This window comes from Adiantum capillus-veneris, chromosome 10 (genome assembly GCF_014529385.1).
Source record: "Adiantum capillus-veneris isolate H3 chromosome 10, ASM1452938v2, whole genome shotgun sequence".
In the NCBI taxonomy this organism is placed as follows: Eukaryota; Viridiplantae; Streptophyta; class Polypodiopsida; order Polypodiales; family Pteridaceae; genus Adiantum; species Adiantum capillus-veneris.
Window position 1 is genome coordinate 43,183,044 of NC_140940.1, and position 20,402 is coordinate 43,203,445.

At 39.1% G+C, this 20,402-nt stretch overlaps 1 pseudogene; it reads left to right on the forward strand.

The window, feature by feature from the left end:
• The first annotated feature begins 9,351 nt into the window (after positions 1-9,351).
• Positions 9,352-14,798, forward strand: LOC147448750 (uncharacterized; annotated as a pseudogene).
• Positions 14,799-20,402: the final 5,604 nt, after the last annotated feature.

Sequence of the window (20,402 nt, forward strand, 5' to 3'; positions counted from 1 at the left end):
ATCTTTTGGGAAAATTGGTTATTGACTTAGGGTGCATGCCCACCTCGGCATACACCCATACAAGTTGAACGGGTTACGGCATACAAGCCAAATAGATTTTGGCATCATACAAAGAGAGGCACGACCCTCGATTCTCGGCATACCGTTCAGCAATCCAGGAGTGATTAAGTTGCAAATTTTTGCACTTAATTATTATACGACAATATTTTCGGCTTTGAACACCAAGGTCAACATAACATCACCGAAGAGCCAAGAACTTCTTCTCGACAAGATGTCAAGCTTCGAAGACGACAACTTGTAAGTTTTCAAACAAGTATCCAACATCATGGATTTACGAGTTTCTTAAAGCTTTGATGACCAACGTAATTAGCACGGCTAATTATCAGCTGCGGTCCAAACTACGACTACGGGATTATTTTTTGGAATCAAGGTATTCTTCCTTATCTTTCTTACACTGCACGGTGTTGCCATGGATTAAGATATCAATATGAATTTTGATTTCGAGCATCATACGCCTGATCCTGCCCATGATGGCTCGCAGCCGGATGCTCTCAAGGAGAGTGCCCGCGATGCTACGGCGGGTGACGACGCTTATGGACTGCTTGATATTCAAGAACTTCGTGCACTTCAGACACGCATATTAGTCATGGAAGGAATTTTTGCATCTTTAAATGAAAACATCACTAAATTATCCACATTAGTGATACAACTTACACAATAGTAGGCCAAGGGCCCTATTGCCACACACATGCATGAGCAAATTGCTACTCAGGGGCAAGGCCCTTTTGATCATGGACAGGGTCCATCTCCAGATTCTTTCCACACTCTCACTACAAAGAGGTGGATGAGTTGTTGAAAAACACCAAACCACCGATTTTTAAGGGAGAAGATTGAGATCTCAATAAGGATGCAGTGAATATCTTTCTCAACAAGTGGGATGGAATTCACGCCTTACGGAGTACTCCGGACGCAATCTAAGCAGTGCAAACAATCTTAACTCTGGAAGGCAAGGCCTACAAGTGGTGGATGTCTCTCAAGGAGAAGAATATCATACCACAGAGTTGGGCAACCTTTTAGGCTATGTTTCGCAAATAATTTTTTCCTACAAATGAGGCAGATTGGAATTGGACGGTTTGGGACACATGTTCCATGCACCAATACCCATCATTACTTGAATATATATCTCACTATCGGCATGTTATCCTTAAGTTGGAAGGACTAGACACCTTTGAGCAAGTACGTGGGGACGCGAGAGCTTAAGAAGCACGTCAAGACTCAAGATCCTAAAACACTTGAGGAAGCCATAGTGAAAGCACACAGTCATGATGATCAAGATGAAAAGAAATCACGTAATAATCACATGCTTGCTAATACACATGGTAATACACGCACACCGTATGGGCACAATAACAGGAATTTTATGGTAGCCAACTCTGAAGCAACTAAAAAACCCAAGGGGTCCAGAGGTCCTCCGAAGGGGAAATCTACTACTCATGGCAAAGAGAAATCAGTGCACATGGTGCAACTGCTACCTCTTGAGTCTTCCTCAATATTCTCTACAGTAGAAGTAACACACACTGAGGTGGTGCATGAATGCTGTCTCAGAGCTTCCATGTGGCAATAGAACTTCGGACCACATGAATTAGTACGTATGCATGGATCTCTTCAAGGGCACAAGGTGCGCATCTTGGTTGATGACGGTGCTACTCACAATTTCATCAATTATGGATTGATGAAAAAACTCAAATTTCCTCACACTCGGAGTACCCACCACTACAAGGTAGCAATGATGAATAGATATGATGCCGAAATCTGGGATACTCAAGTCCGAGCTGTACTCTTGGAAGTACAAGGCTACTCCACATCCTTAGATTTTCAGGTTATGAACATGGAGAGGGCAGATGTGGTCCTTTGTAGGGAATGGTTGCATAGATTAGGACCATCACTGAAGCGTAGCTATGAGCAGAACAGCTCGATGTTTGAATCCCATGACGCACATGTGTTGTTGTTAGGAGAGAAGGATGTACCTTCTTCACCACTGATATGTATAGCTAACCTTATGCAGGTCGTTTTTGACAATGAAATAGATCAAGTTTTATTGTGTTACTCATTGTCTCATTTTCTCTCTAACATTGAATCTGTTGAACATTCCTCAACGCCGCATGCTTCTCTCTCATCTCTTCCATCAATGGCTACTTCCCAACAAGCAAAGGTTGCTAGTGATTTAAAAAGATTTATTAAAGGAATTTCATGATGTTTTTCCTAATGATTTACCACCAACACGATCGGTGCAACATAGCATCGATGTGGTTTGCAGGCAGTAAGCCTGTCAGTAAACCACCCTACCGCATGAGTTACTCTGAAGTTGCTGAGGTGAACGTCAGCTTGCTGACTATCTTAGCAGAGGGTTTATCCAACCGAGTTCTTCACCATGGGCTTCTCCTATCCTATTAGTGAAGAAAAAAGATGGCAGTATGCGCATGTGCGTAGCCTACCGTGGCTTAAATGTAGCTATTGTTAAGAACAAGTACCCATTACCGTGCATGGATGAGTTGTTCGACAAACTCACTCACGCTTGTATTTTTACAAAAATAGACTTGCGGTCAGGTTATCCCCAAGTACGTATTCGACTTGCTAATATACCCAAAACTGCATTCCGAACAAGGTTTGGACACTATGAGCTTTTGGTTATGCCTATTGGGTTAACCAATGCGCCTGCAACATTCATGAAACTTATGGATAGTGTCTTGAAGCCGTGCTTGGGCAAATTTGACATTCTGGTATATAGTGATTCTGAAGAAGAACACTTACAACATCTAAGACAGGTGTTTAAATTGTTACGAACAAATCAATTATATGCCAAGGAATCTAAGTGTGATTTCCTAAATGAAGAAATTCACTAACTTGGGCATGTTATTTCAGCTACCGGGCTACATATGGATCAATCCAAAGTGGATACAATTCGGCAGTGGCCTTCTCCTAAAATTCTAGAAGAGTTACAATTTTTTTAAAGGATTTGCAGGTTTTTATCAAAGGTTCATTCAAAACGATGCTAATATTGGTGTTCCCATGACAGACCAACTGAAAGGCAAAGGCAAGCTTTTCATTGGGGACCCGCTCAACAGCATAGTTTTAATATGCTCAAGGATGCATTAGCTACAACTCCAATACTAGCTATTGTAGATCCTTTGAAACCATTCGTTTTGGAAACAGATGCCAATGACTGTGCTATTGGAGCAGTCCTATTACAAGACGAGCGGCCAATTGCATTTGAAAGCAAGAATCTTGATGCAGCACAACAGAACTACTCTGCTTATGAACACGAACTCTATGCAATAGTGTCTACGTTGAAAACATGGAGACATTATTTGCATGATACTCAGTTTGAGAATGTGTTTGACCATGAAAGCATCAAATGGTTTACACAACAAACCGATTTGAAGGGTCAGAAAGCCAGGTGGACTGAGATTCTTCAAGAATATGACGCCACGCTCCGGTATCGTAAAGGAGGATACAATGTGGTGGCTGAAGCTCTTAGTCGTATACCAGAGATCAATTCTCCCTTGTTCATGGAACTTTGTAGTTAATTTTTGGATTCTTTAAAGGGAAAATATGAGCAAGATAATGCATATTCCAAAGTGTGGATCCATGTACAGATGTGGGATCCTTCTCACTCCAATGCTGGTAGTGTAGCATTAACCTCCACACATAGTTCTCCTTTGTCGACTGATGAACTACAGCAATGGAAGCATTTCACCATCAACAATGGGTACCTACTCCACAAGGGGCGATTTTGTGTACCGATGGACACAAACATTCGGCGCAAAATTCTTTAAGAATGTCATGATAGTCCAATTGGAGGGCACCCGGGTATTAGAAAGACTTATGCATTTGTACGACGAAAGTTTTACTAGCTAGGTTTACAGGGCTTTGTTCAAGATTATTGCCTGCATTGCCAAAAATGTAAGGTTAACAAAGCAGGAGGACTCTTACATCCTCTGGAAAATCCCAATGGTAAATGGGAAAGTATCTCTATGGATTTTATTGTGGGTTTACCAACCACTGTACAAGGTCATGACTCGGTATGGGTGTTCGTAGACCGGCTGACTAAACTATGTAAGTTTATTCCGACCAGATCAACAATTAAGACTCTAGAATTAGCCAAGTTATTTGTGGACAACCTATACAAGTTGTATGGTTTGCCAAGTAACATTGTTAGTGATCATGATCCCAAGTTTAACAGTCATTTTTGGAGGACTATTTTTAAACGATTGGGTGCACAAATCAACCTCATTACAGGCGATCATCCAAAAACGGATGGTCAAACTGAACGAGTTAACCAAGTGCTAGAGGATATGCTACACGCAAACGTTAGCAAGAAACAATCAGACTGGGAAGAATATTTACCTCTTCTTGAGTTTGCTTTAGAATAGTGCTAAGCATGTCACGACTAGATTTAGCTCTTTCATGCTCATGTATGGTTTTCAACCTAGGTCACCTGTTATGGTGGGGTTGGCAACCAAAAAACTCCAATAGGTTAAGGATTTTCTCCAAGACCACATGGATATGCTGAAACTCGCTCGTCGAAATGTTTGACAAGTGTAGGATCGGTACAAGAAGTACGCTGATGAGAAGCGTCGGCAAGTTACCTTTGAGGAAGGGGAGGAAGTATTTTTATGTGTGCCAGAGCATTCAAAAATTTTTAACACGGGGCCAGCACCTAAATTATCTCCACGATATTGTGGGCCTTTCAAAATACTCAAGCAAGTGGGTGATCGTGCCTACAAATTATCGCTACCTACACATTCTCTTATTCATCCGATGTTTCATGTAAGCCGTTTACGTAAGCGGTTACATGGGGATGACAATGTCATTGGCCAACAGATTCTGGTCCATTTCATTGAACCTCCTACCTTACCGCATGAACTTGAACAAATTCTCAACTGTCATGATTTACATAAACATCATCATGTACGTCGACAAGCTTTAATCGAGTGGAAAGATCAACTTGAGGAAGGTGCCACTTGGGAAAACATTAGTGTTCTTAAGAATAAGTTTCTCACTTTTGTTTTTGAGGACGAAAACTCTTCCTTAAGGGGGGAGTAATGTCAGGATAATAGAAAGGCCAGGGAGTCATGGATGGGGCCAAGGGCCGGACTAGGCAATGTGGAAAGGGAATCCAGCTAGTGCAAAGGGCTAGGAGCTTGGCCTATGTAGTTGGAGGCTGGGAGGTGGATTCCAGGCACTAGTCTCCCCTAGGTATTATATAAGAATCTTTGTTCTTGCCATCACAAAGAGCACCATGTGCCTTATGGCCATAGGGTTTTTAGACATCACAAATAGCACCCTATGGTCTTTGAGCATCCTGTGGAATTAGGGCCTAAGGGTTTCTAGCTGACAGAAAGAGCACCATGTGGAATTATGTCCATAGTGTTTCTAGATCACCTTATGTTTCTCAAGCCACAAGGTGCTCTCTGTGATGATTACGGTTTCTAGCCATCACAAAGAGCATGCTATGACCTTAGGTCCACGGGGTTTCTAGCTAGCTCAAAGAGCACCCTGTGGACTTAGGGCCATAGGGTTTCTAGCTAGCAAAAAAGGCACCATGTGGCCTTAGGGCCATAGTGTTCTATCTAACACAAAGAGAACCTTGTGGTCTTAGGGCCATAGGGTTTCTAGCTAGCAAAACGATCACAATGTGTCCTTAGGTCCATAGGGTTTCTAGCTTACACAAAGAGCTCTCTGTGGCCTCATTGTTGTACAATTTCTAGCCATCACAAAGAGAATCGTGCGGACTTAGGGCTATGGGGTGCTCTTTGTGATGTCTAGAAACCCTATGGACCTAAAGCCAAAAGGTTCTCTTTGTGACGGTTGGAAGCCCTAGACATCACAAAGAGCATCATGTAGTCTTAGGGCCATAATATTTCTAGCGATCACAAAGAGAACCCTGTGGACTGAGGAATTCCCTATGTCCATAAGGCTTCTAGCTATCAAAAATAGATCTGTGCTCTTTTTGTTATCTAGGAAGCATATGGCCATCACAAAGAGCACTATGTGACCTTAGGGCCATAGATTTTCTAGATAACACAAAGACAAACCTATTGGACTTAGGGCCATTGGGTCTCTATCTAACAAAAAGAGAGCCTTGTGGCCTTAGGGCCAAAGGATTTCTAGATAGAACAAAGAGCACCATGTGACCTTAGGGCCATAGGTTTTCTAACTAACAAAAGGAGAACCATCTGGCCTTAGCCATAGGGTTTTTAGCTTACAAAAAGAGCTCCCTATGGCCCTAAGGCCATAGGGTTACTAACCATCACAAAGAGCACCCTATGGCCTTAGGGCCATAGGGTTTCTAGCCATCACAAAGAGAACCCTATGGCCTTAGGGTCATAAGGTTTCTGCCTTAAAAAAAGAGCAACCTCTAGCCCTAGGACCATAGGGTCTCTAGCTGAAAAAACGAGAAGCATGTGGCCTTAGGGCCATGGAGTTTCTAGCACAAAAAGAGAAACATGTGGCCTTATGGCCATGGAGTTTTTAGTTTACACAAAGAGCTCCATGTGCCTTGGGGCCATAGGATTACTAGCCACCCATCACAATGAGCATCCTCTAGCCTTAGGGCCATAGGGTTTCAAACCATCACAGAGAGCACCATATGGCCTTAGGGCACCCTGTGGTCTTAGGGCCTATGATATCTAGCTAAAAAAAAGAGCACCATGTGGCCTTAGGGTCATAGGGTTTCTAGCTAGAAAAAAGAGCACCATGTGGCCTTAGGGCCATAGGGTCTCTAGCTTACACAAAGCGAACCCCATGGATATAGGGCCATAGGGTTTCTAGCCAACAAAGATCACCCTATGGACGTAGGGCCATAGGGTTTCTAGCTAACACAAAGAGCACCATGTGGCCTTAGGGCCATAGGGTTTCTAGAAAACACAAAGATCACCAGGTGGACTTATGGCCATAGGGTTTCAAGCTAACAAAAAGAGAACCCTCTAGCCTTAGGTCCATAGTGTTATTAGCCATCACAAAGATCACCCTATGGCCCTAAGGCCATAGGGTTTCTAGCCATAAAAAAGAGCACCCTATGGCCTTAGGGCCAGAGGGGTTCTAGCTAATAAAAAGAGTACCCTATGGCCTAGGTCCATAGGGTTTGTAGTTAACACAAACAACACCATGTGTCTTTAGGGACATAGGGTTTCTAGGGTACACAAAGAGCACCATTTGGCCTTAGGGCCATAGGGTTTCTACCTTACACAAATAGCTCCCTGTGGTCTTAGGGCCATTAGTTTACTAGCCATCACAAAGAGAATCCTGTGGCCTTACAACCATAGGATTTCTAGTCATCATAAAGAGAACCTTGTGACCTTAGAGCACCTTGTGGCCTTCGCGCCATAGGGTCTGTAGCTTGAAAAAAAAGCACCATGTGGCTTTAAGGCCATTTTGTTTCTAAATAACAAATTAAGAGAACCATGTGAATTGAAGACTGGTTGGCACATATCGGAGGCTATGTAGATTTAGAGGGGGTGGATGTCGTGTCACTCCGCTTCCATGATGGGAAAAAGAACAAAAGGATACAAATTAGGACTATTTTAAGCCTTTATGTTTATTATCCAGTGAGATAAGGGCTCTATAGCAGGAAAATCTTACTGCTAAATGTATGCTAGATGCAATTTTAAAGGTCCAAGAACTTTGTTTTTTAATGCCAAAAGTGGATATGTTTGAAGTGGTCAAAAATGTAAATTTATGAACTAAAACTGTAGTACTCAAAGTGATCCATAGGCATGCCATTATGGCTCATCAATTGGAGCTGCGGTGTGAAAGTTAGATATCTTGAAGTGGGCAGTGATTTTATGATCTGGATCGGATTGGAGTTCCAGATAAAGATTCAAGGATGAAGTAAATGCATGGTCTTGAAGCACTTATTATATGGTGGATGTTGGTCTTTTTTCCGAGTTTAAATGGCTCAGATATGATCAATTGAAGTTTCATTGCTGGGGGCCATTTTTGTGTCAGTGTTTTTACCTCAATCGGTGTTCTATTTGGATTTTTTTCATCCTCTCCATAGTTTGTATTAGAATTATGTGGTATATGAAGCCCATAGCAGTTGATGGCATGTCAAATGGAATCCAAGTCGACGAGATATAACCGTTTGAAATTGGCCCTTGCCGTTGCATGTGTGAGCATTCAACTACGACGTTGCAACCATACGGTTCCCTAGCCTCTTAAGGCCTCACAAAATCCACTATAATCTCCCAAACACACTCTTTTGCCCCAAACCTTTAAAGCATTGCCACAGTTTGCTTAGTGCTCGAGTTATCAAGCCGCAAAACCCAATCAAAATTTCACCTGCCCAACTTCAACCTACAAAAACTGCACCTCATTCTGATTTATAAGGCCAAACCATGAGGCTCATTAGGTGTATCAAGGGGGGAGAGGGAGAGCGAATGGTTGTGTCAATAGGGCATCAGAGCTGGGGTGGTGGAAAGTCGGTGGCCATATGACGGTTTTGAAAATTTTGAGCATCCCACCGCAAACTCTCAACCTGCTATTGTGGTTGAGATTGCTCAAACCTCATCACATCAAGTACCTAGAAAAAAATGGTGTTCATGCAAAGCATATTGCTATGGTGGAAGGTTGGTAGCTCCATAAACATATAAAAGGCACCAAGATGTTGATGCTAGATATCGAGAAATAAACTCAGAATTTGACATGCAAAGCATACATTCTTCAATACTTTTTCAATGTGAAAAAACCATTTCACCTAGAAGCACAAACAAGCTTCAATCCAATTTGAATTGTCAAATCCTTGAATATAGTACTTATATAGATATCATAGATGAAAATCACGGTCAAGGCTTCAAAGAGAATGAACCTTCTATCTTCCATACAAGCAATAAAGATCCACTACAAGCAATAATAGCAACAAGAGGAATATGCAGCCAATATAGATGATAAGGTTCTCCAAAAAATAGTTCAAATGCAAGACCTATGGCATGAACATCATCTCTCGATTGATTTTCAAGATCATATGCTAAAGATTTTCTTGGAAAAAGCACATAGAATGGTGTAGAGAGTTTGAGCTCTCTCATGGTAAAGCTTCTAGATAGTTGGGAGGACAATGTTGGTAGAATCAATGCTCCATCATGTTGGAGAGAGCTGAAAACAATGTACAAACGTTTTGTTTGGTAGACAATGAGAGACATCTCAACTAAAAAGAAATTGTCTTCATTGCTATGAAAGATGCACAAAGTGCTTTGCCACAAAAACAAATGATTTTATTTGACTATCTTCCTATTCAAAAGCAGTTAGAGCTTTGTATCTTCTTCTTGTACTGTGTGCCATGACATCTTGTGTATGTGGGGCCACAAGGACAGATGGTTGGATTGGTCAAGCATAGATTTATATCTAGTTATTGATGAAGTTTGGGATGGTGACAATTGTAGGGATCTTCAAGATTTTTGGATCCTAGCTGCAACTTTTGAGCTCCCCTCCGTCATTTGTGAAAGACGAAGGCACTCTTACAAGGAATGGCAATCAGGATATGCTTCTGACAAGTTATCCTTGAATTGGAATGAGGATCAACAAATGAATGCTTTTACATGAAAATTGTGTCATAGATTGATCAAAATCCCAAAGAAGACCATCAAGATATCTCCCTTCTCTCAAAACATTAACTTCTTGGTCATTTTTGGATTTTTTATCTATACTTTTGCATCTTGATTGGACCCTTTTCTATTTTGAGTGTTAGGGAGATCCTCAAGACTTTGCACTACTCCTCATTTGGGATGGTTTTCAATCATTAAAAACAACACAAAGAAATTACAATGCTGTGGAAATTAGAGTTTGAACCCTCAAAAGAACTCTATTTTACAATCTATACAAATTTTATGTATCCCTTTTAGTTACGTTGCAAGAAGATTATTGGACTCTCTGGAGATCTTTTTCATGTATTTTTTGAGCCACTAGAGAGGGAGCTATAGACATTATATAGATGGATTTCAAGCTAATTTCAGTTATCCTTCTCACTTGATCGATGCAACATTGGCATCCTCAATGGTCATCAGACTGCATGCAATGGTAATGATACTCACCATTGACCACCCTGGTTAATGCAAGATTGGGTTGTTTAAGGATGGTGCACAACACTTTTGCCATAGAGACAAGGCATCTTCCACCTTGGATTCATCAAGCCCAAGATCTCAAGGGAGATATCTCTATGACAAAAATCTCTTCCAATATTTCTATCCACCTCCAAAGAAAAATATAGATGAAATGGAAGATGCCTTGTCTCGATACATTAGAGTAACTTCTTAAACTCAACAAGGAGCTTTATGGATTTGACTTGCTGTTGGATCTTATCTTGACACAATTCACATTCTCTCATTGAATGTTTTTCAAAAGTATATATCATTTCTTATGAATAACTCAAACAATGGCATGAACCACAAGATTGATGATATATCAGTAAGAGCCCTAATTTATGCTCCATCCATACGCCATGAATGTTGGCCTAGAAACCCAAGCAAGTATCACAAAATCTACAAGGTATAAGACAACCAAAAATTTATACAATTCTGTATTCCATTTGTCTTGCTTGAGGTAGAGGGTTTTTCGAAATAGTGGAAGACTTGGAACTCTTGTTGATTGATGTTCTCCACATATTTTTTAACTATAGCAGAGGCCAATGGTCTAAGGAGGATATAAAGGTAGCACAAACCCTTCTTGCATCTTGGAGACTCAGGCGTGAAGAGTCATTGGGTGTAAACTCTTCACCACTCAAGCATGTGGCACATATGACCTCTTTGCGGTATGTAAAAAGCAGTTTCTCTAAGTCATATGCGCTTTGAAGTAATGCTAACTTAATTTGTGTTTTACTCTAAAGGTAGTGGAGATACTTTAGATGATGTCATCCATCATGGAAATCATGATGTTATCTGGTGCTTTATATATGCACGCCTTGTCTCCACATATACCAATATCAAGTTGAACAACAAAGAGAGTGAAATCTCCTATACAAACTTCCATAAGAGAAATCTTCTTACATGGGTCTTTTCCTACATTGAAAATGATAAACATTTACTTTTTCCTTATCAAAGATTGCATCGAGAGCTTCATTTTGCAATCATGTCACCTGAAGGAGATATGATAGATGAGGGTAATATTCTTCACTATCAACAACGGCATAAAAATGGAATCTTGAGAGTATCATCCATCTTAAAGGCAGAGGATTTGTGGAATGATCACTTAGCATATCGATGTGACTATCCATGTGAAGGAATCATCATCATCCCACAAAGGCAAGACTGGAGACTTCCATCAAGTGAGGAGAAACAATTTATGAGTCACTGTGGGTTCAATCCTGCTAATGTGTTACAACACAAGAAGGTTCCATTCAAAGGAGAATTATTTAGTGTAGGAGATACAATTGTGGTGAGATTTGATAATTATCAAGAAAATTCAGCTTTTGTAGGTGAGTGGAAAGCGTGAATTAGATCCTTCTTTGATTTCCAGTCCTAGGAAGAAATTCTACTATTTTTTTGTTAAGATTATTACAGGCAGTCAATCTTGGTTGAAGAAGATGTTGAAAAGTTGGATGTGGATCCAATTACAGGAATGAGCATGCTTCAAGTCACCCCCATGCATTTCTCTTGGGATTGCATAAGGAAAATCAGTTCACTAATACACAAGTTTATTTCAATGTGGAGGTTTCAAAACTGCATTATTTCCTTTGAGACTAAAGATCTAGGCATTTGTAGGTTCTTACTGAGTGATGGATGTGTACATCCATGGCTTGAGGAGAAGGACATAGTCCAAGTCAAAAAGTGTGGTGATGGAGAATCTTTTGCTTGTCAACTAGCACATGCTCTTGTTCGAGAAGTGGACTCTACTTTAAAGCAGGTACTACTTACAAAACTTCAAGAAATGGATAGCAACATTTCTCAATGGAGAACGAATAGCAAGAATGAGGACTAAAATCTTATATCAACTTGTTTAATTATAGTCCAAAGGTGGAAAATTTTAAAGCAAAGAAGAATTTTAGAGGGTGAAAAAGTGACTTTCCTACCATGGCACATGTGGTAGGCCTAATATGCATCTAAATGGAATTTAATTATCTATTGCTCTATGTAGAAGCTATGCTTCTATATTGCCTTTTTTTCAATTTTCATGAACGATTTTAGGGACATTCTATTTTATTAAAAGTTGAAAGTATATGATTTGACATCTAAAGTACATGTTTACATTAGGGAAAATTTGGACTCTCAAATGGGCCCTATAAGGACTTTTACTTTCACTTTCTCCCTCTTGTCCAAAATGCGTGCATGGTGAAACTTTCCCAAATGAAATCAAAACTTGTTGGACAGTTTGGATTTAGAATGTACTCATTGATATCTATCCATTGATATAGCATGCCATCAAATTCCTTATATTCTAAAGGATTCCACTTTTTTATGTAACAATTCTGTCTTATAAATGGTATCTCTCCCCCATATTTTAGCTTCAATGAGGAGGCCATAATTTCTACAAATCAACTAAAAATTTGTCAAAGTTTGGGGATTTAGAACCTACTTTCTAAGATTTTTCCAGTGATATGTTGGTTGATAGGACTTTAACAAAGCTTTATGTACTTAATTGGGTTGTGCACTTTGGACAAGGGAGGCAAAGTCAAACCTCCTTATAGGTCCCCTTTGAGAGTTCAAATTTTCCCTAATGTTTGTTTCTTGAGCTCTACATGGTGGCCAAAAAAAATTTGAGTTCTTATCAAAGTTTTATTTGTCATAAAGCTTAGATGGCAGAGAACGAGGTCCATATTCCTTCATTCAATAGTATTTAAGTGGTGCCATTTTTTTTTGTGAATTGGTATTGTAGTTTTATTTGTCTTTAAGATTACATGGCAGAGATTGAGGTCCCTATCCCTTCATACGATGGAAGTTTTTTCCCACCAAAACCAAAGTTAAGAGACCCAATTAGATTTTATATGACAAGAACCTTTTGGAGGTCTACTTCGATGAGTAACATAGGGTGCTCTTAGACAACTATAGGATGGTTTGATAATTTCCTTGAGCAACATAAAGTTCACGATCTTATTTCAACTAAGATTTATAAATAGGCACCTTTGAAGTTTGAATTTGGCAAGGGAAGACTATAAATGATGTAAGTGTGTATATATTTTGTAATTATATATAAAGATAGTGGGACTGATAGGAGCCTTATTAAAGAAATTAACTAACCTTATCTTACTTTTCAAGGCACATGGCACTACAAAAATTGAAAATGGTGATATTGTTGCTTCAAAATATTCAATCATAGAGACTATACTTATATTTTGACCTTTCTTTCCTATGCTAGATGTATGTGCCATGTGTTTACTTATGTGTTTGTATAGGTGTCTAGCATTGAGCTAGTAGTAGACATTAACCCTAAAATATGTGATGATGTGGAAGAGGAGTCTCATGTGGATTGTATGGAATTGGTGGGACAAACTCAATTTGAGGGCACGCTGGGATTAATTGACTCATTGAAAATTGTGAGTCTTTTTACTTCATGAATTGAGTGTCTTTACAAGAATTATGAATAAAATTCAGTACTTTCATGTTGCTAAGTTCAAATTGAAGTCTTGTGAAATGGTTTGTCAATTATAGAGACAAGAATTACTCTCTATGTGAAAGAAAACCAAAAGTATGGGATCTTCATTACAGGTGCAGGTAGATGCTTCTTCTCAAATAGTATAGATAAATATAACTTAAAGCACCATAAACAAGTTTTTCTGCAATTTTTTTATTATCTTCTAAAGAATTTTCAATTTGAGGACCTCAATTTAGATAATGTGGATGGATCTTTTCCACCTTTTGGTTCATTCCTATCAAGTAGCAATGATTCAAAGCCTTGCCAGAGCAAAGAGAAAGTCTCTTGAGTGACCTGCCATTGAAGGTGATGAAATTAATGATCTATGTGTTTTGTTTTTACAATAAAATATTCTCATATATATGTATTTTTAGTTTGGATATGAGACCATGGATTCTGTTCCATCAACATGTCAAGCAAATAATCATGAGGCTTCACAAAAAAGTACTAGAGAGAGAAAGGTGACAATCTTTACTTTTGTAAAGTTTGAAATAAATTTTCTTTGACTCGCACTCAATGTAATAAAGTGTATAGTTTTTTGAAAATTTCTTTAACAAGATTATATAATTTATACATGAGATTATTGAATAGATTAGTGCAAAGCTTAAAGAGTCTCTTGTTACTAAGCTTGGAAAAGAATCTTCCAAGAAGTCAAAGAACAAAACAAAGGTAGTATTAAAAAATAACATACATGTGTAAGAGTAGTCCAAATTTGATAATACTAAGCTCGTCTTGATAAATTTTTTAGGATGAGAAATGCATTGCAAGTAGCATATCCAATGTGTATGTCCAAAATTTTGATAAATTAATTCTCATCTTTTTAATATTTAGACCTTTTGTTATCATGCACATAAAATCTGTTTTCATAAAACCCTTTGTTTATAGTAGCAAGTTATGTGATTATGTAGGTTTCATCTTTAAATGTGGGTGAGAAGGAGACTATTCTCCTTAAATACTTTGACCTGTAGACTATTGAATACGTGTATCTAGTTTTAAAATCTAGTTACTGCAAGATTAAAAGAGAGGAGTGCTCAGTTTTTGAGCATAAGAGATGTTTGAATTTAGAGAAAATGAGAGTGAATTTGGAGAGGTGGTCGGTTGACAGTGGGAGGGTTATCATTGAAAGGGAACTTGATCATGAGTTTACTTTTGATCAAGTGAAAGTCGTTTTTATGTAAGGTCTCAAGTGCAGAATAGACCATGTTGAACTTTATATTTCATGTTATTTGTCATTTTCTTGGTTATTGAACAATTTATTGTTTTAGAACCAATTAAAATATTATCTCTTTTGAGATGATGACGTTATTTTTTATTTGCAAACAAATTAAAGTTCATGTCTAAATTAGTCAATCTACATCATGAGGTTTCATAAGAGTTTAAAGGATATATCTACTTGTTTATGAGTAGTTTTATTGTTACTTTAGTTTCTATGTGATACAAATGCTCAAAAAGACTTGATGATCTTTTTGTCAAAGTTGTTTGTGTATTTATTACTGTAATGGATGATCCAAAAGATATGCAAAGATGATACATTGGTTAATTTATAAGCTGAAAGATGGACAATATTTCTATATAGATTAATCATTCTATTTATTTTTGTAAAAATTAAATTTAAACATTCATTCCATTTTCTATATGTAAAACTTTTGTAGGACGTCCCTCCAAGTTTCTGTGTAGAAAAGTTTTATGGATGTCCATCTAATTTTCTATATATAAAAGTTCTATTGAGAGCCTCATCTAATTTTCTAGATATTACACTACGTAGGAAATGTTTCATTTTTTCTACATTGCACTACTTTTTCTAGATATGGTTGTATCAATCTAGAAAAGTATATAGAAAATTCTCTTTGTTTTTATATAGGAAAGTTTCAAAAGTCCTCGTGTTTGGGGAGCTTGTGGGTAGTAGAGAGAGCTTGTTTTCAGCTTAGAGGTGATTCAAAGGCAGAGTGTGTGTCCTTAATTTAGAGCATGCAAGGCATTGATGGTGCCCTTTACCTGCATCATGTACTTGTTAGCAGCTTGAAGGAAACGTGAGCAGCCCACACACCCACACAAGAGCTACAATTTTCAGCCCAGTAGCTTCAATTGGGCAGCTCCCATGCTGCTTTCAACAAATGTGCAATAGAGGGCTTATTTTCTTGCATGATAGAAAGGAATCTTGAGACTGAGATCTTGGATCAACAATAGAGGGAGAGAGAGCATTCCGATATCCAACTCTTGGTTTGTTCTGTTGGTCTCGCTCATCATAGGATTTTCCATATAGATTGTCTCCAAACTCAATCACTTGGTATGGATTTTTGTTAGCAGACATAAACCTACTTATGGTGTTCTCCAAGGATTCAGAGATTTTTTGGTAACCTTTTTTATAAGATCTTGATGTATGGTCTTTGCATTTTTTGAGAGACATTTTTCTTTATTCTTTGCACATGGATTAATTCCAAGAAATTTTGGCATCGATTCATTGCCTTGGTTTATAGTCCTTTGTAGATGATTTGCATATGGTTTTGGTGCATAGGTTATGCCTATTGTTCATGCATTTTGGAGAGCACTTTTGAGTGCTAGCAAGATCTCTTGAGAGTGTTATTTTTGCATTGATCAACTCTTCTAGATTACACCTCTTTGAGTCTTGTTTATGCGTGAATACTCTTAGATTTTATGTACATTGCATGTCAATATCCATTGCATGTGACTTTGTGGAACAATTTTGGCGTTTTTCTCATTGGCATTGATTAGTGTTCTAGCTTCTAGCTTTGACTCTTCTTTCCAAGACTATAGTGGTCAAGGTTTACTCCCACTTATCTTTTGTTGAAAGCTTTTGGTCAATTTATAGTGGTCGAGAGCTTCTCCCATTTTGGCACCTTGGATAAAGTTTATGGTTTGCCAGTTTGCATTGAGATTTCACTAATTTTTAAGTAAAGTGTCTCTCCAGTTCTCCCTAGATTTTGTGCCATAGTTTTTTGTAATGGAAATTGCCTATGAACTTTGATAATAGTAGAAGTAGGAGAAGTAAAGCGAGCATTTTGCATGATACTACTTTGAGAACATAGAGGGTGAACTTAATTGATGGTAGCAGCATAATCATGGTACTTAATTGACTTGGCATGAACAATACGTTTGCAAGAGAGAGAGTTTAAAGAATCTGACAATAGTTGAGGACCAAATTTATGTGGAGCCGGTCCCCCATCCAATAGGATTTTGTATTATAGATTCTCCCATCAAGAGAGACTTGGTACAATACAATCTTTGTGTTCCTTGTGACTATATGATGCAATGAAGATGGAAAGATTCAGGCATCACAAACATAACATAGACATTGTAAAAAGCATTATGTATCCCCAGCCACAATCCCAAGGCCTCAAACACCTTCAAATGTGGAGAGAGATAGCGGGGAATGATGGTAGGGAAGAGGAAGAAGAAACATTAATATGAGAAAGAAATAGCTCCTCACTTATCATCACTCTTCTTGCTAGCATACATAATAGCGTAGTAATGAAGATGGAGAAGATGTAAATCTTAAGCATTGAAACATGGCTCTTGGTCGGATTTTCATTCCATAGTCAAGAGTGTTGGTGTAGGCTCTCAAGTTCTCTACTAGCTTGGAGAAGGAGATGGAGCTCTTGTACTTTGCACTTCACAGGAAGAGAGTGTGTGGGAGAGTATAACCCCAAAGCTAGACCCCTTCTTGCTTTGGTCAACCCCCTCTTCTAGCTCAACATATGGAAGCTCATTGGACCCCTTCAAGCCTGGCCAATTACATGTAGAATGCATATCAAGTAGCAAGGGTAGCCTTGGGACAAGTGTCCCTGAAAGGGCGGTGGTAATGCGTGTGCTAGTCTCCACCCAACCGTGCTATCTTATAGCCTCCCCCTAGCATGCACACTGTTCGGCTGTGCCGGTGGCCTTGTCCATAGGACCCATGTCCTTACATTACACCCCCTTGGAGAATCATTTTCGTCCTCGAAAACGAACGTAGGAAAACGTTTCTTAAGTGCGGAGACATTCTCCCATGTAGAACACTCTTTAGGTCTATCTAGCCATTTTACCAACACCTATCGTCTAACATGATCTCGAAGCTCATGAGAATCCAAAATCTTTTCGGGATCATGAGGAATGCTTGGCGGTTTGATAAGGTCAACCAGCACACCTGTGCCAATGACATTATCATTCTATCCTAGCTGTTTTCGTAAACGACTAACATGGAAAACAGGATGAACTCGTGAGTGCTCTGGAAGAGCTAACTTATAGGCCACTTGACCTATACGTTTGAGAATGGTAAACGGTCCACAATAGCGTGGTGAAAGTTTAGCAACTTTTCTCGTCTTCAGACTTTCTGAATGCTTCAGAACTTTGAGGAAAACCTTGTCTCCTTCTTCGAAAGTAGCAAGACATCGATGCTCATCTGCGTACTTCTTATATCGATCTTGATCTTGCTTAACATTTTGTCGAGCAACTCGAAGCATGTCAAAATGGTCTTGGAGAAAACCCTTCGCTTGTTGTATCTTCTCCTTAGCCAACCCCACCGTAACGGGTGATCTAGGTTGAAATCCATACAAAAGCATAAATGGACTAAACCCTATAGTCACATGCTTTGAACTATTATAAGCAAAATCCAGTATAGGTAAGTAGTCTTCCAAATTCATTTGCTTCTTGCTAACGTATGCTCGTAGCATATCCTCTAGCACTTGATTAACTCTTTCTATTTGACCATCCGTTTCTGGATGATGAGTCGTACTTAGGTTAAGTTTAGTTTCCAACTTTTGGAACACAGCTCTCCAAAAGTGGTTATCGAACTTTCGATCTCTGTCACTAATAATACTAGCTGGAAGACCATAGAGTTTATATATATGCTCTACAAATAGCCGTGCTAATTCCGATGTCTTAACCGTAGTCTTAGTGGGAATGAATCGACCCATCTTTGTGAGACGGTCTACAATTACCCAAATGGCATCATGGCCACGATTTGTAGTAGGTAGTCCTACTACAAAATCCATAGAGATACTCTCCCACTTACCTTGTGGAATCTCTAAAGGATGTAAAAGGCCACCTACCTTGAGGCGCTCTGCCTTATTAACTTGGCACTGTTGGCAGTTTAGCACATACTCTTGAACATCATGATGTAAGCCCTGCCAATAAAACTTCCTTCGAACTAAGTCATACGTCTTATGGATACCTGGATGACTAGCACTTGGACTATCGTGACACTCAAATAATATTTTGCGCCTAGTGTATGAGGCCTTTGGCACACATACTCTACCTTTGTGGAGTAAGTAGCCATCATCAATGGAAAATTTCTTCCATCGCTTAAGCTCTTCCTGAATAGGGGGTGGAGCTCTGTGCGTTGGAGTTTCTTTTTGCACATGCAGACACATGTTGATCTGGCTGTTCAGAGACATGTGAGTGTGAGGAATCCCTTTTTAAAACTTCACTCCACACTCTAGCATATGAGTGATCTTGTGCACACTTGCCACGTAATGACTCCAAAAATACACTCTTTAGTTCTATGAAATCAAGTGAATTAATCTGAGGCATCCGACTTAGTGCATCCGCTACTACATTATATCGCCTCTTGCCATATCGTAGCTTACAATCATAATCTTGAAGGATTTATACCTATCTAGCTTTATGGCCCTTCAAGTCTGTTTGAGTAGTAAACCGTTTGATACTCTCATGGTCAAAAACTACTTCAAACTCGACACCATATAAATAGTGTCTCCACTTTTGTAAAGCGTGAATTATGGCATAGAGCTCTCTCTCATAGACATAATAATTTTGTTGAGCTCTATCTAACTTTTTACTTTCAAAGGCTATCGGTATTCCCTCCTAGAGAAGTACCGCACCAATGGCTTTATCACTAGCATCAGTCTCTACCACAAACGGCTTAAGTGGGTCGACGATTGCTAGGATGGGAGCAGTGGCTATAGCTACCTTGAGATGTTCAAAACTGCATTTTTGGGCTTCTTCCCAAGAAAAGGTCTTACCTTTTTCTTTAAGTTGATCCGTCATAGGAACAGTGATTTTGGCATAGTCACGGATATGCTGTCGATAAAATCCAGCCATGCCTAAAAATATTTGAAGCTCCTAAACCATGTTGGGATGTGGCCATCGAAGAATGGCAGCGACCTTGTCAGTGTCCATCTTGATGCCAGAATAAGTGATCACATGACCGAGGTAATGTATCTCTATTTTAAAGAAATCGCACTTGCTTTGCTTAGCATATAGCATGTGAGCTCATAGCTATTCAAACATTAATCGTAAGTGTTCTATGTGTTCATCTTCAATCTTACTGTAAATGAGAATATCATCAAGGAAAACCACAACAAATTTTCCAAGATAGGGACGTAAGACACTATCCATGAGTGCCATAAATGTAGATGGAGCATTGGTTAGACCAAAAGGCATAACCAAAAATTAAAAATGCCCGAACTGTGTTGTAAAGCGAGTTTTGGAGATATCTTGCAGTAGGATACGTAGCTGGTGGTATCCTGAACGAAGATCTATCTTTGTATAGTATCTTGCCCCATGGAGTTGATCAAACAACTTATCCACTTGAGATAGAGGATACTTGTTCTTGATGGTTATCGCATTTAATCCGCAATAATCTACGCACATGCGCATAGTACCATCTTTCTTTTTTACCAATAGAATTGGTGATGCCCAAGGCGAAGTGCTAGGTCTAATGAAGCCATGAGCGAGGTAGTCAGCCAACTGACTCTCAACCTCCTTGGATTCTTTAGCACTCATACGATAAGGTGGTTTACTCATCGGTTTAGTGCCTGGTAAGA